The sequence below is a fragment of the Protopterus annectens genome, chromosome 12.part0 (genome assembly GCF_019279795.1).
Source record: "Protopterus annectens isolate FY-2018-M chromosome 12.part0, PAN1.0, whole genome shotgun sequence".
NCBI classification, from domain to species: Eukaryota; Metazoa; Chordata; order Ceratodontiformes; family Protopteridae; genus Protopterus; species Protopterus annectens.
In genome coordinates this window covers 850,265,304-850,288,186 of record NC_056746.1, presented here as the reverse complement: position 1 = coordinate 850,288,186, position 22,883 = coordinate 850,265,304, and positions in this window count along the sequence as shown.

Below are 22,883 nucleotides of genomic sequence, written 5' to 3'. Positions count from 1 at the left end.
ATGTGTATAAGTAGTAACATGTTGGTAACTGTTCACTGTTCCACTATTATTGTGTGTATATCCCAGCAGTCCTGCTGCAGTAACTGTATGAATGTCCTCAATTGTTATCTGCACCCATACTACTTACCAAAGTGTACCAGCTGCACACCATCACATGCTACCATTGACTATGGGAATGCATCATGTGCTGTTATGTAGATTCAGCTATATGTATCTGTTCTGTCACACATGCATTTACACACACCCTGCTATCCCCACACATGCACACGCTCACCTGCCATTCCCATTATTTACTACCCTACATGAGTAGCTGTCGATACATGACAGGTACACATTTGAGAAGTGCACTATGTTGATTACTACCGATTTCCTCCTCTCTACCTGTACTCACAGGGTGCAGGCAACCTCATTAGTTCAAAGGTGTAATGTGCATCAGGTACTGTGGTACCCTGATTGCCACATCAAACATGTTTCCCATACGGAATGCACACACAGACACATCCCACATCCACACACTTGCCACATTCAGGCTTCAAAACACTATCTAGGTATATTCTGGTACATGTGCGTGTTACAGTAGCATGTAACACTATACTGAGTACTGGCAGTTGTCTGTTGTCATGTTGTTTGTATAGAGTAAAAGGATTGTTCGTTTATCCTACTTCGTTTTGTGGACATTACTTGAAGAAGTGTTACCTTACATGTGTTATTGGTACCACCACCTTCTCTTTTGTAGTTTTGTTTGTATAGGGTGCTGTCAACAGCACTGCTTGTTAAGGGAAATGTGCACCCTGCAGTGCATAGCCCCATTTGGCAAAAGCCACATCCCACCCCCACCATTGTGCACACACACTAACCCCACCCACTTTCCATTTGCAAGATTCAAACCCCTACCTAACTGTGTTATGACAGTAGAGGCAGACACATTAGCAGAGTGTGCTATTTGCATTAGCGGGAGAAATCTTTTCTAATGCTGTACTTAGAGGGTGCTGACATCATCTGTGTGTAGGAGGAGGGATGTGCACCCTGTAGTGTGTTCTCCCAGTTGGCAAAAGGCACTTATTCCTCCCAGCATTACGCACACACACAAATCTCACTCATACTAACACACATACATTCCCTTTGCAGGATTAAAACCCCTACCTAACTATGTTATGACACTGGAGAAAGACGCATTAGCAGAGCGCGCTATATGAATTACTGGAGGACTTTAATTCAGGTAATATAGTTATAGAGTCCTGACATCATCAGTGTTTCAAAAGGGGAATCTGCATCCTGTAGTGTACTGTCACAGTTGCTAATAGGGGCATTTTCCACACACACATCGATGTGTTCGAGGTTTGCATATGTTGGGGATCCAGTACTCCAGTGTGATTAGTATATGGTTCGATTGCAACAATGAGGGATATACTTCCAGTGGTGAGCATTTTGTACTCATGTTTGTGATGATCAGGTCTAGTATATCTGCCCCTCTTGTGGGAAGGTTGATTACCTGTTCCATAGCTAAAGAGTGTCTGATCTATGGGAACCCTAGAGCTTGGGTATTGTGGCTTGTGTAATGTTCACAGTCTATGTTTGGGTAGCTGACGTCACCCAGTATGATGGTGTTTGCAGAGAAATCTATACTCTCCTGTGTAAGCATGAAGGCTGTGTGGGAGTCCTGAGTTTGAGAGGGTACTGTAAGAGCTCCTCTGTGTCTCTTTCCATGTGGTCCAGGGAGGTACGTCTCAGGTTGTTTGCACCAGCATGGACAATGACTGCCTCATACTTGTACCTGCTGTGGAGTGACCTGTGTGCCTGTGTTATGTGGCACATTCTATCACCCGACAGGTAGCTAAATGTGACCCTCACCTTGCTCAGTCTGGAGGGCGGGACGTCAGTCAACAGCTCATGTCAAGCATGTTCACACCCCTCATAAATGATGTGGAAACCTTCAAAGGCCCCAGGCCTGTTGAAAATATGGACCAGACTGCCGATACCTGTATAAAGGCATTCTATGGACACATTCAGGAATGCATGGATCATGCAACCACATATGAAAGCATGACCCAATCCTCCAAAGGCAGACGTCCTGTGTGCCGGATACCAGCCATAAACAAACTATACAATAGAAGGATGAAGCCACTACATGATACAACTAACTCCCAAAATGTGAAGGCATCACTGATGAGTATTGGAAGACAACTACAGGCACTCATACGAGTGTCTAAGGCCATCTTTGAGAGAAGATTCCACAAGCCACTGAGGATAATCACAAGGCTTTCTATAGTTATGTTAGGAACCTGGGTGGTAATACCCAGATATGCTCAGAGGTAATCCAAGATGTCACACATAATACAAAACACACAGACATTGCCATCATCCTAGTGGACAGGTTCACTGCTACCTTCTCCCCCCCCCCACCACACCAAAAGGGCAAATATGTCTCCCAGCAGAGTGCTGCCCCCCCCCTGACATCACAGATGCTCAGGTAAGAGCTGCCCTCTCCAAAGCAATAAACACTGCATCAATGGGACCAGACAGTGTCCCAGGCTGTGTCCTACATGAACCACAAGAAGAGCTACACCCAGACATAACACTACTGTTCAATCCCAGCCTTACTACACGATATGTGGCCAAAGAGTGGCGTACAGCAACAGTGGTCCCTCTACATTCAGGTGGTGCCTTAACGGATCCTGGACACTATTCGCCCCATATGTCTGAATAGCTTGGTCTGCAAAGCTATGGCAAGGATCATCATGGACCTCACATATATAGATATTGGGGACCTACAGACATGTCACCATACACAGTTTGGCTTTGTTAATGGCAGATCCTGCCTCTCAAACCTGTTTGATTTCTTTGAAACAGTCACCAAGGCCACTGTTAAGGGGAAGGAGGTCTACACAGCCTACCTGGACCTTGCATAAGCCTTTGATACAATACCTCACTTGTGCATTCTAGGGAAGCTCACCAGTGTACATATTAACCCCTATGTCACTATGGATATTGCACAGTGGCTCAAGGGCAGAACACACATGGTTAAAATTGCTGGAGCCATGTCAGCCTCAAACCAGTTACAAGTGGTGTCCCACAAGGCTCAGCCCTGGGAGCTGTCATGTTCATTATATATTTATTATAGTTACAGGCCAACATGGAAGTACTGTGGCTGAGCAAGTCACAGATGACTGCAAACCGGACACCATAATCAACTCTCCAGCTAACACACGCATCCTCCAAAAGGGCCTCTTGCAAACACACGACTTGTGCCACAGCCATGGCCTCAAGGTGAATGACAAAAAGTGTATCGTCATCCCCTTTGTCAAACACAAAGTGACCACAAAGTACCACATATGTGTTAATCCATTAAGTGCAGACAAAGGAATTATGGACCTTGGGGTACACAAGTTGATAGCATTCTACCATTTGACAACAACATGGACAAAGTTGTTAGGAAAACATTTTATATGAGCCACATCATCATGATGGGATCCACATGTAGATCAGGGGAGGACATTGTGCCCCTTTACTCATCCCTCATCATGCCCATAATTGACTATAATGACCCTGTCGGCATGCACCTTACCAGACACCTGCAGCAACTGGAAAGACCACATACGTACCTCGACAAGAGGAACAAAGGGCTCAAACAGATGCCACATACTGACTGGTTAAAGAAACAGCAGCTCTACTCAGTGGCATACTGCCTCTTCATAGGCAATCTGTGCCTGACATATAAAGCCATGTCAAACCCTCACTTAATGGCCATGCTGCACCTCAGAATATCCAGATCCCATCAGGATACACGCTGGAAAGACTTGAACCTCAGGAGTGATATACATAGGACATGCTGGAGGGGCACATTCATAACTCAGAGGCTCCCTTCATTCTGGAATATTATCCCAGTAGAGGTTAGGCAGAGTCAGTTATATTAATGACTGGATGTGACATTGTAGGGTTACCCTGGGTATCACTTATGTGTCACTGTTAGACAGAGGCACAGTATACTAACCTTGGAAAAGGGCATAGCAAGATAGATTTACAATGCATGGTGAAAGCCACACACATTCTGGCTAGGTGGATACATGCCCTGGGCAGACATCCCTGTATGAACCTATGGACCTATGTATCCTGTTCATCATTGGCCCTATGTGCTGTTAATCACCAATGCAATCTCAATACTATGGTAGCATGTGCAAAGGTCAGTTGTCAGTCACCTCTATGGTACAGTTGTGGAATATGTGAGTCATGTAGTAATGTCACAGCTGCCACATGTACGCAGTCAACCCTATCCCCTACCCATGGATGTACAACACATGTATGAGATGGAAACACATGGCCAAACTGTGGGCTAAGCACTCTGAACCCAGTACTGGCATAACCTGTCAGGTGGCATGAAATACTACAGTGACAGCAATACCAATCTGATGTGGACCTACACTGACAGCAATACAAGCATGGAAACACACCGGGCCATTCATGGAGCCTAAGGATAGCATCCTGCATGACTGGCAGACACCTCTGCAGCTGGCACACAGGCATACGTTAGGCCTGCACACAGCAAGCATAACACATAGCACACAAATCCTGTGTGCCAAACAAGCACAGTCTGTACAGCTATACAACACTACTGCTGCAGTTGTATTAGGTACTTTTATTGTCCAGTACAGTGAGGACATGCTCACCAGGCTGGACAAGGTGTAGGTCACAATGATATGCTCATGGGGCACTATGGTCCACCACATAACACAAGCATACAGGTCAGTCAGATGCATGGACACATATGACTCAGTCATTGTCCATGCCACCACAGCTGATGTGGGATGTCCCTCACTGGGATACATGATAGGGAACATGGAAGAGATCACTGAGCAAGTGATACAGGCTGGTAGAACCCTGACCTTGGTTGGCATCAGACCCTCACCAGGGATTCTGACATATTACTGAATGCTAATGAATTACTGTAGCTACAACACCCTAGCTGAACGGTTCTTAGCATGCGGTCACTGCATTGCTATGGAATAACGTCTTACCACTCCCACAACAGTTGAAAACATGCAGCACCTGTTCATCAACAACAGGTAGACTATATGCCCCAGACCAGGTGTGTATCCCTCACTACTAGGCTGATAGCATCTACATCTCACACTGTATATACACATCCCACATGCAGCACCTGCACAGAAGACCACAGTCATAATGTTACCCTGTGCAAATACCATGTATTCACATGTGGCAGGCATCACACATGGTAACTATTGAAGGTCACAGGTACATATGTGTATTTGGCACACACATACATCATGTGTGCATTGCCATAACTGGTTTAATCAATGTCATGCATTATTGTGAGAGACAACCCGCACACATGGGCATTCTGTGTGGGCAAAACACATGTGGCATGTCTGTAATCAAAAGCCATAAATAATGTGATATCATTTAGAAAGGGGTATGTGCATCCTGTAGTGTGTTTTCCCAGTTGCCAAAAGGGATATTTCCGTTATACACACTTACCTCCCTTCACACACACTTGCTGGATTCAAACCCCTACCTAACTATGTTATGACACTAGAGACAGATGCATTAGCAGAGCATGCTATTTGCATTACTGGGAGATTTCCTTTCTCCTGATATACTTAATAGGGTGCTGACATCATCAGAGTTTAGAAAGGGGAATGAGCATCCTGTGGTGTGTTTTCACAGTTGCCAAAGGGATGTTCTTTTCATACACACACACTTATCCCCCTTCACACACACTTGCTGGATTCAAACCCCTACTTAACTATGTTATGACACTAGAGACAGATGCATTAGCAGAGTGTGCTATTTGCATTACTGGGAGATTTCCTTTCTCCTGATATACTTATAGGGTGCTGACATCATCAGAGTTTAGAAAGTGGAATGAGCATCCTGTGGTGTGTTTTCACAGTTGCCAAAAGGGACGTTCCTTTCATACACACTTACCCCCCTTCACACACACTTACTGGATTCAAACCCCTACCTAACAATGTTATGATACTAGAGACAGACACATTAGCAGAGCGCGCTATTTGCATTACTGGGAGCTTTCTTTTCCCCTGATATACTTATAGGGTGCTGACATCATCAGAGTTTAGAAAGTGGAATGAGCATCCTGTGGTGTGTTTACACAGTTGCCAAAAGGGATGTTTTTTTTCATACACACTTTCGCACACACTTGCCATTTGCTGGATTCAAACCCCTACCTGCCTATGTTATGACACTAGAGACGGACGCATTAGCAGAGTGCGCTATTTGCATTACTGGGAAATTTCCTTTCCCCTGATATACTTATAGGGTGCTGACATCATCAAAGTTTAGAAAGTGCAATGAGCATCCTGTGGTGTGTTTACACAGTTTCCAAAAGGGATGTTCCTTTCATACACACTTACCCCCCTTCACACACACTTGCTGGATTCAAACCCCTACCTAACTATGTTATGACACTAGAGACGGACGCATTAGCAGAGTGCACTTCTTGCATTACTGGGTGATTTCCTTTTCCCTGATATACTTATAGGGTGCTGACATCATCAGAGTTTAGAAAGTGCAATGAGCATCCTGTGGTGTGTTTACACAGTTGCTAAGAGTAACATTTGGACTAAGTGTGTGAGCATGCCCAGTTCAGCCTTCCCATGGCATGTTGTGTGAAAGATGTCTCATTTATCTAAGTGTGTGAGCATGCCCAGTGTGAGCTTTCCATATGTTGAACTCTGCAGCCCATCACATTTGTGGATGAGTGTGACCTTCAACAAATACCTCCAGTTTATGGTTGTGTGTTCTGTGCCATGTTGTGTAGTTACTGTCCAAATGCTTTTTGTGTGAACACAACAGGGAGTATACTGTGCCTGCAGGTTTTGCATGGGATACTTTGCACACAATTGTCAACATCCGTTCATACTGACCTAACACTGTAGTACTGTATAGTGTAGTGGTTCAGTACTTTCACTGTGGTGGTCAGTATCCTGGGCTTTAGTCCTATCACTGCTTTACATTTCCATAGTGTGCACAACAGCCTGGTTAGGGTCCAGTTGTGCACATCTGCACAAAGGCGGTGCCTCTACAGACCCTGGTAATTACCACCCCATAAGCTTAACAAGTCTAGTCTGCAAAGCTATGGAGAGGATCATAATGGAGCTCATAAACAAAGATATAGGGGACATGCGGACATTGGACCCGTCCCAGTTTAGCTTGGTCAAGGGCAGATCATGCCTTTTGAACTTGGTCGTCTTCTTCAAAACAGTTACTAAGGCCATTGCTGAGGGAAGTTCAGTCCATACAGCCTACCTTGACCTTGCAAAGGCTTTCGACACAATACCCCACTCGGGTATTGTAGAAGGACCTATCAACCTAAATGTAAACCCATATGTCACAAGATGGGTTGCAAACTGGCTTAAGGACAGGACCCACATGGTTAGAGTTGCTGGCACTATGTCATACTCCAAGCTGGTCACAAGTGGTGTACCACAGGGCTCAGTCCTTGGCCCCCTATTGTTCGTCATCTACTTCTCAGAGGTACAGGCCAACATGGGAGGACTTTGGCTGACAAGGTTTGCAGATGACTGCAAACTGGGCGCCATAGTGGACAGTGCATCAGACACGGATATCCTTCAGAAGAGACTCACGGACACTGATAGCTGGTGCCAGAGCCATGGCCTGACATTAAATGCCAAAACATGTATAGTCATACCCTGTGGGAAAAGCAAGGTAACCCCAAGCTACCATATAGGTGGCAATCCTGTAAGCACAGAGGAGGTTATCATGGACCTGGGGACCCAGGTTGACAGTGGCCTTTCTCCTGACACTCACGTTGCCAACGTGGCTAGAAAGACCTTCTACATTGCCCACCTGATCAGGAAGGGATTCACATCCAGATCTAGTGGGGTCATTGTTCCCCTGTACTCTTCACTTATCAGACCAATGATCGAGTACAATGCCCCATTCTGGATGTATCTCACCTGACATCTGCATCAATCAGAGAGACCCCAAAAGTCCCCCTACAAAAGGATAAATGGTCTCCAACATCTGTCATATGCTGCCAGATTGAAGACACTCCAGAGGTGACATGTGCCTGACATGCAAGGCCATGTCCAACCAGGAAGTAATGGACATGCTCCACCTCAAAATCGCCAAATCCACCAGAAACACTAGGGCAAGTGACTTAAACCTTAGCAGGGATATAAGTAGGACATATTGGAGGGATAGATTTATCACTCAGAGACTCCCTATGCTGTGGAATACAATCCTGGTCCATGTGAGGCAGAGCACCTCACTGGCTCTGTTCAAGGGGAATCTTTACCTGTGGATGGGAGATCATAGGTTTACCCCGGGGACCGTCTCTGTGCCACTGCTGGACAGAGGCACGACAAAGTAATGGGCACAGTATGGTTTCCATATAAGGGGTGGCGAACGCCACAAAACTCTGGGCTGGGCTTATACCTGCCTTAGGGCAGATAGCCTAGTATAAACCTATGAACCTATCTGACCATGTTGCATTATGTTTGGATATGAACTACTTACAACAGCCTCATCCAACATCAGTAGTGTATTCCACAACATAGGTGTACATTGGCAGACACTACCGATGTGCCCTAGGCCATTTCTAATGCTAGTCTGAGAGTGTGTTTGTCCTTCGACACATTGTAAGTGTAGTTTGCCATGACATATGTCTTGTGTAGTATACTGTGCCTCTGTCTACCTGTGACATAACATTGATACCCAGGGTAAACCTACCATCTCCCATCCACTCATTAAGATTCCTGTTGAGGAGAATCAATGAGTGACTCTATGGATAACCTGTACTGGTAGTTTACTCATGCATGGGGGGTGGCTTCTGTGTTATGGATAATGCAGTACAGCTTGTCCTATGTATGTCAGTGCTGGGGTTCAGGTCCCTCATGTGCATAGCTCACTGCCATTCAGATTGTACAAGGTGCAGCATGTTCATTGATTCCAGCTTGGACATGGCTTTCTACATCAGGCACAGCTTGCGTCTGGGTGGCCAGCATGGCAGTGTGTGGAGTTGCACTCTGTTTAATCAAGCAACACATTACATGTGTTCAAGCTCTTTGATACTCCTGGTGAGGTACTGTTGTGGACTTTACAGTTGATGGAGGTGTCTGCTGAGGTACACCCCACAGGGGCTGTTGTGGTCATTTATAATGCTGATGAAGGATAACTGCAGAACCACAATGACCTCCCCTTATCTAGATGTCATAACCTTCATGATTAGGTTGGTATATGGATTGTTTCTGTTAACACTACAGCCACATGTTTGTCCTATGCAGGATATCTATCCCCTTGTGTACCCAGGTCCGTCATTACATGTGATGTATGTAATGGGTTAACACCTACGTGGTAACTGGTGGTCACTTACTGTATATCCACAGAGGTTGACTATACAGTTGTCTCCATTTCACATGCTGACATGGCTATGGCACCGGTTGTCTGTTTCTGTGTGGCCCTTTTGTGGGACGCTTGTGTCAGCTGGAGTGTCAGATATGTTAGGCGGTTTGTAGTCCTCTGCAAACATGTTTGGGCACAGTCCTTACATGTTGGCCTGTACCTATGGGGCATATATACCAGACGGGAAAGGTCCCAGGACCAAGCTTTGTGGGATGCCTGTTATATGTGGTTTGTAGTCTGACATGGCCACAGCATGTCTGGCCATGTCAGTTCTGTCATTGGTCTGGTTTGCAACCCCTCTAGTGACATTGGGGTGTATATTTAAGCTGGTGAGCATATCTATATTGGTCTGCACAGCTATAGGGTATTGTATGGAAGGCTTTGCAAGGTCCAGCTACACTGTGTGGGCCACATTGCCCTCATCAGTGACCTCAATCACTGTTTCGACTGAGTCACACATGTTTAGGGGTGGGGTCTGCACTTCATAAACCCACACTGGCTAGGGTCGGGTGTCAATAGATCCCCAATATCGTTATGTCTGTGGTACATGCTGATTCTTACCATAGCTGTGCAGACCAAGCTTCTCAGGAATCTGTGGCAGTTGTTTTTAGTATCCATTCAGGCGACACCTTTCTTGAGAACACCCACTGTTGTTGTACACTGCTCTTTGGGTACATATCCTGTGATAAGGCTGACATAATGTCAGGGAGGCAGCGATCTGCTGGGAAAGATATTTGGCATTATGAGGGGGGGGGTTTGCACTGCACCTGTCAGGATGTATGTTGGCAATACGTGTGTGTGTTTGGTATGTTGTTTGTAATATTTGTGTGATCCAGAGCATATCCAGGAATTCACAATGCGCTTACTACCATCAGTTGCAGCAGCCTTGGAGTTATCCTTAGTGTTCCGTATGATTTGTATCATAGTACGTTCATGGGTTCATACTAGGCTATCCACCCTAGGGCATTTGTAAGCATAGCCACAGTGCATGTGGCTTTTGCCACCCCTTGCTATGTGCATATTATGGCCACTTATGATTTACTTAGCTATGCCTCTGTCTGGACATGACACAGTAAAGACCCCCAGTGTACATCTACAATTATCCATCCCTTTTGCTAACTTCCTGTTGAAGAGTGTCAGTGAGGGGTTCTGCCTAACATGTAGTGGTATTCTGTTCCAGGGTGTGGAGAGACTCAGGGTTAGGTATCTGTCCCTCCAGCACATCCTATTTGATTATGTGTTAAGGTTGACATCTCTGACTCACACAGCTCCGATGGCTTTGGGTTTTCTGGGGTGGAGCATGTCCATTACTTCTGTGTTGGACATGGACTTGTACAACAGACATACAATGCCTCTGTGTTGGCAGTATGTGACTGCATTCGGCTGTGGTGTCTACAGCCAGGTGGCATATGAGATATAGTTGAGACCCTTTCTGACTCTTGCTGAGGTACCTTTGAGGTCTTTCTAACTGCTGCAGGTGCCAGGTAATGTATATCCCAAATGAGGCATTGTATTACAATATGGTCTGATAGGGGAACAGTACAGGGGCACAATGACCTTTGTTGACGTAGATGTGACTCCTTTCATGATACAGTGTCCAATATAGACAGTCTTCCTAGACAAATTGGTGATGTGGCTGTCACATGACAGGTGACTGTCCACTTGTGTCACTAGGTTCCTGATTACTCCTTCCACACATAATGGTTTACCACCTATGTGGTAATTTGTGTGTACCTTGTTTTGTATTTGGTGGTACATTCATCCTGTCCACTGTCTTCAGGACAGTGGGGTGGGGCTCCTGTGTGTGAGAGTGTGGTCTGTAGCATGCTACAGACTGTACAGCAGTCTTGCGTACAGGTAGTTGCACATGGGTGGACTGCAATGACATAGGCATTGTCAGTTAACTGGACGTATGGCTGTCTGTGCTGAATATGGATACTCACCCTCATTTTATGTTTTGTTACAGGTTTTGTGGCCATAACACATGATATGTGGTATTACCTGGTGGTGCTGGTGTGCTGTCACGAGGCTTGCAGCAGGTGTGTATCACTAGACTGACATCAATGTTCTCCATACTGGGGAGGGCCTCAGGAGCATGCATATTGAGGTTTACACATCTGGCATTGATCAGCATTACCCTTCTGTTTCTTTCCAGTTTTGTTTTCTATGGTGGTGGGTTGCTCTTTTCGGCCTTGCCTACGGGAGGATCTCTGTAGTTTGCAAAAGCCTTAGGCAATATCCAGACGCTCATGGGTAACAGGTGCAAGCCATCCCTGGGACAGCAGCACGTCTCACTATGGAGTCACCTATTACAACTGTATCAGGCATGTTGTTTCTCCTTCTGTCCTGTGACTGTTTGGCACACCAGCTTTGTGTACTATGTGTTACATGTGCTATGTCTGGAGTTTGTTTTATTGGGTGTCTGCTTTGGAGGCTTGTGTTGGTGTTGTGTGTTTGTAATTAGGGCCTCTGGGAATGTTTTGTGTTTATGTGTTTGGTTTACAGTCGTTGTAGGTCTATGTGGGACTGGGTTTGTGGTGTATGTGGTTACCTTGTCCTCCTGACTAGTTTTGACAGTACTGATTTGGGGTGCTCAGGCCCCGGTTTGGCTACCTGGTTGTGTCTATCACATACATTTGTATTTATTGGGGTGAGTTGTTGTTGTGTGTGTACTTGGGACAGGTGTCACATTGCCACTGGATTCACAGATTCTACTTGTTTTGCCTGGCCTTAGTGGATTGTATGTGTGGACACATTTTATTGCCATACTAGTGATCACTGATTACTTCACTTTTCATGTTAGATCTATCATGTGGTAGCTTCCTCATTCTCTTCAATGGTTTAGTAATTTATGGTGTCCAGCATGCCAGATGCCTGGGTGTATGGCATTGTGTCTTGTTGTTTGTGATTGCAGACTCCAAGCACTCTTGGCTGTGTTCCTGGTATGCCTGTATAACATGTTCTGCAGTGTGTCCAATATTCTGGACCTGCACAGGGCTTTTCATGGATTCCACATTGGTTTGTAGGGGTGCAAGCTATGCTTTATACATGTGTTTCACTGTGGTAGTCTGGCCAGGGACTGGTGTCGTGATGTGTAACTACAGTGTGCTTACTCTATGGTCTGGTCTTACCAGTGAGGGATACACTTCTCATCTTGGCATCCAGTACACATATTTCTGATTATCACATCCAGTATGCTTACCCCTCTTGTGGAAGTGTTACATTTTGCACGTCCGTTTTGTTTGATGGATTCTGGGAAATTGTCTACACTTGTGTCAGTGATAGTATAATACAAAGAGTATAGTGACATACACCTCAAAAGTTGACTTCACACTTCTTTGGACTGAGATGGTATCCGTTCAGCCCACTGGGCCAATGGAAACCACAACACACAATGGTGACTCCTTCACAGACACTTTCTACGGACATCTCTGAGATAGCATGGACCATGCAATCACTAATAGAAACATGACCCTCTCCACCAAGGGAATGTGGCCTGTCTGGTGGACCCCAGCCATAAACAGACTGTATAACAGATGAAGGATACTAATGCAAGACAGAGCTACATCTCCTAAAGGGAAGGTGGCTGTGAGCAGCACTAGTAAAAAGCTACATTCTCTCATAAAGACATCCAAGGTCAACTTTGGGACATAAACACCAAAGACGATAGAGATAACCACACTGCCTTCTTCAGTTATGTCAGACACCTGGGTGGGAACCCTCAGATATGCTCTGAGTTGGTACACAACAACATATATTTCAGTGACCTGACAGATATTGGCAACATTCTGGCAGACAGGTTCAGTGCAATTTTCCCCCTCCCTCACCCCCAACAGAAGATAGTTATGACAGATGAATGTAACCTCACTGTCATCTCAGATGTCCATGTGAGAGCCGCACTCAGCAAAGACAAGAACACAGCATCATTGGGACCTGATGGTATCCCCAGTTGCGTGCTATGTGAACTCCAGAAGGAGCTAAACCCGTATATACAAATGCTATTTAACCTTAGCTTGCTACAGGATATGTACCTGAACACTGGCGTACAGCAACAGTGGTCCCACTCCACAAAGGAGATGCCTCCACAGACCCTGGGGACTACCACCACACAAGCTTAACCAGCCTTGTCTGCAAAGCTATGGAAAGAGTCATTATGGAGCTCTTAAACAGAGACATTGGTGACCTACAGACCCTTGATCCCACCCAGTTCAGCTTTGTACAGGGCAGATCCTGCATTTTGCACATGTTTGACTATTTTGACACTGTCAGTAGGGCCATTGATGAGGGCTACGCGGTCCACACAGCCTACCTGCACTTGGCTAGGGCCTTTGACACAATACCCCACTCAGGCATCATAGACAAGCTCAACAGCTGAAATATCAAATCATATGTCACAGGATAGTTTGCAGAATGGCTAGGAAACAGAACCCATGACATCGACATTGCAGGTGCCTTGTCAGATTCAAAGCCAGTCACACGTGGTGTCCCACAAAGATCTGTCCTGGGACCTGTCTTATTTGGCATTTACTTTTCAGATGTGAAAGCAAACATAGGAGGGTTGTGGCTGACAAAGTTTGCAGATGACTGCAACCTAGGCACCATATGTGAATACATCAGCCAGCACACACATCCTACAGAATGCCATCACAAAGACAGATAGCTGGTGCCGGAATCATGGCCTGAAACTGACTGCAACTGATGTGTGGTCATCCCCTTTGGGAGGAACAAAGTACACACAAATCAATACATAGACAGCAACCCACTGAGCACAGAATACATATCAGACACCTGCGGACACATGTAGATAGTGACATCTCATTTGACACCCATGTTGCCAAAGTGGTTTGAAAGACTTTCTATCTTGCCCACCTTATCATGAAGGGTTTTTCATCCAGATCACAGGAGGTCATTTTACCACTATACTTCTCCCTTATCAGGCCCATGATTGAATACAAAGCCCCATTTGGTATGTACCTCACCCAGCACTTGCAACAGCTGGAGAGACCACAAAAGTACCTTACCAAGGAGATCAGGGGTGTACAACACATGTCATATGCTTCCAGACTAAAGGAAATCCAGCTTTATTCAGTGGCATACCGCATACTTACAGGTGACCTATGCCTGACATACAAGACCATGTCCAATCAGGATGTGGTGGACATGCTCCACTGCAAGAAATCCAAATCCACCAGAAACATGGGAGCTGAAGATTTGAACCTCAGCACATACATGTATAGGACATGCTGGGGGACAGAGTCATAACTCACAGGCATCTCAAACTCTAGCAGAGTATCCCAGTTCATGTTAGATAGAGTCCCTCACTGACTCTCTTCAAGAGAAGTCTGGACAACTGGATGTCGGATTGTAGTTTTACCCCAGGGGTCCTCCCTGTGTCACTACTAGACAGAGGCACAGTCAAGGTATTCAATTATGTACGGGGGTCATAATGTGTCACTACTAAGTGAGAGGCACAATATTCGGAATCTATTCTGTACACGTATTACCACTATAAGGGGTGGCAATAGCCACATCACTATGGCTAGGCTTATAAATGCACTAGGGCAGATAGCCTAGTAGTAAACTATGCAACTATGACACTATGGTGTATGTGTAGGTATTGTCAGTCAAGCGATATAATGTGGTTTGGGGGGCTTGATATCTTCCTGTCTTCCAACAGTTTGTTGTCTATTCCTTCTGGCATGTCAAGGGATCAGTTGCTAGTGTCCTCTCCTGCTCAGCTGGTGAACCTGGGAATATTGAGGCAATGTTACAATTGACGCATGTACACAGACAACCCTCTACTTCTCCCACAAAACACAAATGCATGCAAGAGATGCAACTATATAGCCAACCTGGAGGCTGAGCTCTCTCAACATAGGACTGGCAGGTCCAGAGAGGAGGAGAAGGTGACCACACACACACCACAAACCCAGTCTCACATAGCACTATCACAACTTCAACTCATACACATAAACACACAAAGACATACTCGGAGGCTCTGATCACAGATCTACCATACCAGCAGAGGCCACCACAGCAGATACCCAATCAACTGCCTCCACAGGGCACAGCACATGCAACACATAGACCACAGAGTCAGCGTGCCAAACATTCACAGCCCTTAAGGCCAAACACAATGCCAGACACACTCGTCATAGGTGACTCCATAGTCAGACACACTGACGTCCCGCTCACCAGATTGAGTAAGGAGAAGGTCACAGTAAGCTGCCTATTGGGTGCTGGGATCCACCACATAATGCAAGCACTCAGGTCACTCAACTGCAAGTACAAGTATGACTCAGTCATTGTCCATGCTGGTGTGAACGACCTGAGATGTACCTCCCTGGACAACATGAAAAGAGACATAGAGGGGCTCTCTGCTTATGTAGCCCAGGCAGGTATGACCCTGACCTTGAGCAGTATCCTACCTTCACCAAGAATGATGCCACAATACAGAGACAAGATGATCAGCTGTAATAGTTGGCTTAATCTATGGTGTCATTCAAAGAGGATCCAATGTCCGTCTGCCTGGGATGATATGCTGGACAAGCCACGCTGATTCGCAGGGGACGGCTTGCACCTGTCACCCCTGGGCTTCCAGAATTTGGCTCAGGCTCTTGCAACCCCCATTGTGCCTTTTTTAGGCAAGGCTCAGATTCTAAACCTACCACCCTAGAACACAAAAAAGGAAGTAAACTAAGGGTGATGCTGCTCAATGCCAGATGTCTCAACCTCAAGATGCACGCACTCAAAGCCCTTCTCAGTATGTGGAACATCGATGTCTGTGCTGTGACTGTAACCTGGTTCAAGGCTCCTGACAGCAGCCCAGCAGTATCAGGTGTTACCTCATATCATGCGTTCCGGCCCCAAAATCCGGACGACACCAAGAAAGGAGAGTGGGTGTCCATATTCATCAAGGACACCCTCACCTCAAGGTTGGTGGCAACACACGATGCATCGGAGACCATCCGGGTGCAATTAACTATAGGCAAGACTGCTCGGCAGTTTGTAGCAGGTTACAGGCCACCCTCTCAAACTCAGGAACCTCACACAGCTTTCCTGGAAACACTGGAGGGGATAAATGTATCTCCAAACACCATCATACTGGGTGATTTCAACTATCCCAATATAGACTGGGATCACTAATCAAGCCCTAATCAAGCCCCAACACTCTAGGCCAAAGGTTCCTAGAGTTCATAACCTCAAATGCCATGGAACAACTAGTCACCATCCCCACAAGAGGAGACAACATACTAGATCACTTCATCACGAACATGGGGTCACAATGTTCAACACCAGAAGTATACCCATCATTGGTGAGATCAAATCATAAACTAATCTCACTGGAAGTCCACATCCCACCCCCACCCCAGATAAAGAACACCACAGTGAAGAACTTCTCAGAAGCCAACTTCACACTTCTAAAGACTGGTGTGGTCTCTTTCAAGGCTCCCAAGCCAGCGGAAACCATTACCCAAGCCACTGAATCACTTACAAATGCCTTCTACCAGCACCTCCAGGACTGCATGGTTCAGGCAATCCCACACAAAACAAAGACTCTTTGTACCAAAGGCATGTGTGCAGTCTGGTGGACCCCAGCCATAAACATGTTCTACATCAGAAGGAAGGTGCTACTACAAGGTAGAGCAAATTCTATAGAAGGGAAGACACCCCTGCTCATTATGCGTAAAGAACTGAGATCTCCCATAAAATCACCCAGGGCACATTTTGAGAGAAAACTCGCTAAGGACTCAGAAGACAATCATGAGGCCTTTTTTAGCTATGTTGGAAACCTGGGAGGTGACTCCCTGATATGCTCAGGATTAGTTCATAATGATGTAAAGATCACTGAACCTACAGACATTGGCAACATACTGGCTGACAGGTTCAGTGCATATTTCTCCCCCCCCCCAAAGGGAGGGATATCTATACCAGGGGATTGTAGCCTCCCAAACATCTCAAATGCTCAGGTGAGAACTGCTCTATCCAAGGCATGAAACACACCATCCATGGGACCGGATGGTGTCCCCGGTTGTGGGCTCCACGAACTCAATGAAGAATTGAACCCGCAGTTCGGGCAGCTGTTTAATCTTGGCCTCACCTCAGGATACGTACCCAAGGAGTGGTGTACAGCAACGGTGGTCCCACTTCACAAAGGTGGCGCCTCCACCGACCCCGGACACTACCGTCCCATCAGCTTGACAAGCCTGGTCTGCAAAGCTATGGAGAGGATCATAATGGAACTTATGAATGAAGACACAGGGGACTTGCAGACTTTGGATCCAACCCAGTTTGGCTTTGTCAAGGGCAATCATGGCTTTTAAACTTGGTTGACTATTTCAGAACGGTCACCAAGGCCATTGACGAGGGCAAAGCAGTCCACACAGCCTACCTTGACCTGGCAAAGGCTTTCGATACAATACCCCACACGGGTATCATTGACAAACTCACCAGCTTAAATGTAGACCCATATGTCACAAGATGGGTTACAAACTGGTAAGTGACAGCACCCACAGGGTCAAGGTTGATGGCGCCATGTCACACTCAAAGCCTGTCACACGTGGTGTCCCACAGGGCTCAGTCCTGGGCCCACTTTTGTTCGGCATCTACTTTTCAGATGTACAAGCAAACACAGGAGGATTATGGCTGACAAGGTTTGCAGATGACTGCTAACTGGGAACCATAGTTGACAACCCATCTGACACAGACATCCTTCAGACGGGTCTCATAGAAACGGATAACTGGTGCCAGAGCCATGGCCTACAGTTAAACGCTAAACAATGCATAGTCATACCCTTTGGGAAGAACAAGGTTACCCCTAGTTCCCATATAGGTGTTACTCCTCTAAGCACAGGAGAGGTTATCAGGGATCTGGCCACCCAGGTTGACAGTAACCTTTCGTTTGACACTCACGTTGCCAAAGTAGTTAGGAAGACCTTCTACATTGCCCACCTCATCATGCAGGGATTCACATCTAGATCAAGGGGGTCATTGTTCCCCTGTACTCATCACTCATCAGACCAATGATTGAGTACAATGCCCCATTCGGACTGTTTCTGACCCAACACCTGCAGCAATTGGACAGGCCCCACACATTGCTCACCAGACGGATAAAAGGTCTCAAATGTATGTCTTATGCTGCCTGACTGCAGGAACCCCAGCTCTATTCAGTCGCCTACCATCTGCTCAGAGGTGGCCTGTGCCTGTCATACTAGGCCATGTCCAACCCGGAATTAATGAACATGCTTCACCTCAAAACCTCTAACTCCATCAGATCTACACGGGCAGGAGACTTAAACCTCAACACGGCTATTCAGAGGGCGTGCTGGAGGGACAGATTCATCACCGAGAGACTCCCTATGCTGTGGAACATCATCCTGGTACATGTGAGGCTGGGCACCTCGCTGGCTTTGTTTGAGAGAAATCATGATCAATGGATGGGTGATCACAGGTATACCCCAGGGATAACCTCAGTGTCACTGCTTGACAGAGGAACAGCAACATAATGGGCATATTATCCTTAGAACTGAAGGGGTGGCGGAAGCCACACAACTCTGGGCAAGGCTTATATATGCCCTAGGGCAGATAGCCTAGTATGAACCTATGCACCTATGAACATAGGCCTGGTGCAGTTCCTGCTATTAGGAGAGTGGTCTGCAGCAAGCTATTTAGTAGTAGGCAGTTTTAGCAATTGCTATTTGACCATGGCTAATCCATGTTGCTTCTTGTTGTGGTACCAAAATGGGGGTGTGGTTATCCATGACATTTATTGCTAGTCACCCTCGTTTTGTAGCTTGTTCCATGTTTTTGCACATGTACATCCCTGTATGAGGTGTGACCTGGTAGTGTTAGGGTGCTGGTGTGGGCTTTGTCCCAGTTGTCTATTACAGCACTGATATCTACATCCTCTATACTGTGTGTGGTTACACTGAACACATCTTGCTGTGTATACTTCTGGCATTGGGTAGCATTACATCTAGGTTCCTATTCCTTGTGGTACCTATGAATGTGGGTATGTGTTTTTGTGGTTTGTGATGGGTGAGGGTGGATGTTAGTCAGGGTCCTCAGGTGTGCATATGGTACATGGTGTTACATTACTTGACACATGGCATTCATGCCTCGGGTGGTGCTGCAGGGCTGCCTCTGTCGGATGCACATACTACACTCCCTGTACATGTTTGGAAGCAGGTTGTGTCATGTTAGGCATCCCTGTTACTATATGAGTTAGTCAGAGCGGGTATCAGTCCCAGTGTTCCTACTGACCAAGTGTATGTGCTATGCGTTGCCTCTTTGCCAAGGCCAGGGCATACTGGGCACTCCTCCTTCTGCCTACTGGGGCAAGGTCAGGTTGTTCCTCCTCTGAGTCACCCTCTGCCTGTGGTGGCCTTGGCAATGGTGGGGGTATGTTTGGCCCAGCCCTAAGCTGGTCCTGCTGCAGCTGTTTCCGCAGGATCATATTATGTAGCATAGCACATATCATGATCATTTGGGTACATGTAGTTGGTGTGTACTGCAAGGCTCCACCAGATGTGTCCAGACACCGGAACCGTGACTTGAGCAGCCCAAACACACGCTCTATGATGTTATGTGTTTGTGCGTGTGCCTCATTATGGCATTCCTGTTCAGGTGTGTGGGCATTTCTGATGGGTGTCATCAGCCATAGCTCAAGTGCATAACCTGCATCCCCCACTAGGTGTCCGTGTGGGAAGTCCCCACTGGCAAAGGATTGGTACAGCTGTGTCAGATGCCAGATGTGGGAATCATGGTAGCTCCCAGGGCAGCCAGCACTCACATTCATTATTATGCCCTGGGCATCACACACGACCTGGCAGTTGATGGAGGGGAATCCCTTGCGGTTCATGTAGGCTCTACGCCGCTCACCAGCTGGTGCTTTGATGCGTATGTGCGTGCAGTCTATTGCACCCAATACCTCAGGGTATCCCGCTATTTGCTGGAAGAGACGCATATTGCTGGCCACAACCTCACGGGCATTGGGGAAATATACATGATCACCGACATGTGCTGACATGGCATCCAGGAACTGGTGCAGTACCCTGGAGGCTGATGCCTGTGATATCCCCATCATATCACCAGTTGGTCTCTGGAAGATACCTATTGCTAGTATTCTTAGGCCAACACATACCTTGGTTTCCACTGGGATGGGTTCCCCTCTGTTGGTTCTGTGTGTGAGGCGTGGCCTGCACAGCTCAACAATTTGCTGCAGAAGGTCTCTGTCCACTCTGTAGCGCTCTACTATCTCCAGCTCATGTAACCCATGGTAGGTGACCCTGGGCCTGTATACTCTTCTCCTTCTCCTCACTCTGGGTTGTCTGTCAGCATCTGCATTGTCATCACCCTCAGCAATTCGCCTATGCCTGATTATAACAGCTATGGCAGCCCCTAGCATTTCTGCTCTGAGTTCAGCTTTTTTCAGTTTTCAATTCTGATAGCTTACTTTCTTGCAGTATCTCTTGTGAGAAACACCCTGCACTGCTGTTTGCAGTGTTTTAAGTGCTGGGTTGGGCTTCTAGTCTGCCTGTGTGATTGCCTGCTTCCAATTGTTTCCAGCAATTAACTCCAGCAGTATCCTCTGGCAGTTTTCCTGTATTTTGGTTGTTTCCTGTTTCCTCTCTCTTTCCTCAAGGGGAGCAATGTGCACACCAGCTTAGGCACGCTCACAGTCACTTAAACGCGCGTACACATCCTTACACGGTGTTACATGTGTGCACACATCCTTAGACGGTGTGAAGTTGGCTGATTCATGTTAAAACGCGTGCACACTGCCTTCCACACGTGCACGCCCACGCAAACCGTTGTAAACGGTTTGCAACACGCTCCCACATATTGAATCTGGCTTACACACGTGCACACGCGCGCATGCACGTATATCAAGAAAGTTTGAGTGTAGGGATAGTGTGCACCCTCTGTTTCTTGAGTTTTCTAGTGTTCTGTTGGGACACACCTCTCTTCCTGATGTCTGTCTGTCATCTGTCACGTTACATTGCCCTCCAATCTGATACATTTATTTCTATCATTCCCCCCCGTGATGTCACCTACCTCTTACTCTGTTCCTCCCCCTTCTATAACTCTTACACTACTCAGAAAGTGCTCATTACCTATGTGGCAGTGTGATTCAGTATTGTAACCCTCATTTACATAGGATTGCCTAGTAATGCTTAGTTACATGTCTTACACGGAGCTTCCCCCCTTGACAACCACTAAACGGAGGCCATATTGTTTTTGGTCTGCAAGTCCCTCCATTGGCATTCCATGTAATACATAAATCCCACAATTGTGGGCTTATAAGCTTTGGTTTTCAGTTTTAGGTAGCGCACCCCGTTTGCACGGGTGTGCGCTGCAGTTACACATCATAATCCCACGGAAAAAAAAAAGTTGTTTAAAATATTTTTCCAACACTTTTTCATGCCAATGGCCACATATTTGGCCATTGGCATGCTTAATGAAACATATGCACCCTTTATTTGGAGCTGACATAGCTCCGTTTTCATTTTTGCAGAAATGTACTCAGTTGTCAGCTGAGTACATTTCTGCAGCTAACACGTCCGTTACACGGACTGGTTTGGGCTTCTTGGATCGCTCATATACCTCATTTGCATATCTTTCAGCTGCAAATGAGGTATTGAGCATTTCCACACCCAGTCCGTGTAAGAGACGTGTTAGCTGTCTCTTACACGGAGGTTTGGGCTGTTCCTGAATCGGGAGGCTTACACGGAGGCTTACACTACTCTTGAACTCCGTGTAAGCCTTCCTGAATCTGGCCCAGTGTGTTCCACTGGTGGCACCCTTTATAAAGAGCATACACCTCCCACCAGATACAGACGGCCAGAGATCACCACAGAACACTACAGGTCACCTCCTGATAGTTGTGATAGATGACCTACATCACCCTGTAGAGATGCTAGAATGAGGACATCCAGAGATGCAGCAGATGATAGTAAGGCAGGTAGAAAGTGTGATTGCTATTGCCAGACCAAATCTATTGCCCTGGCAGACACTGCAGAAAATATTAACATAAATAGAAAGAAACAAACAGCAAAAAATAAATAAGCTAATAAATAAAAATAAATAAATAATAACATATATTAAAAATAATATAATAATTAATAATATAATAATATTAAAATATAATAATGTAATAAAAATAATAATAACTAAAAAAGACAAAAATCAAGAGAAAGAAATTAAAAAGCAAAAGCAGTTATGACTAATGTGTACTACACTGTTTTACAGAACTGTCCCTAGAGGAGTAAAATGCTGTTAATTAGGCAATGGTAAAACATTGCAACACAGCTACCAAACAAAAGGGTACTATACTAGTAGGTGTGCTACAAATGACCAGATTAAATGCCACCTAAGCAGTTCCTCTGTGGGTATGACATGTGACCAGTGAATGAGTTACAAACAATGAGCTGAAGGGCAATAGAAGCTGGTTTAAACAAAAATAGGAATCATAAGTATTC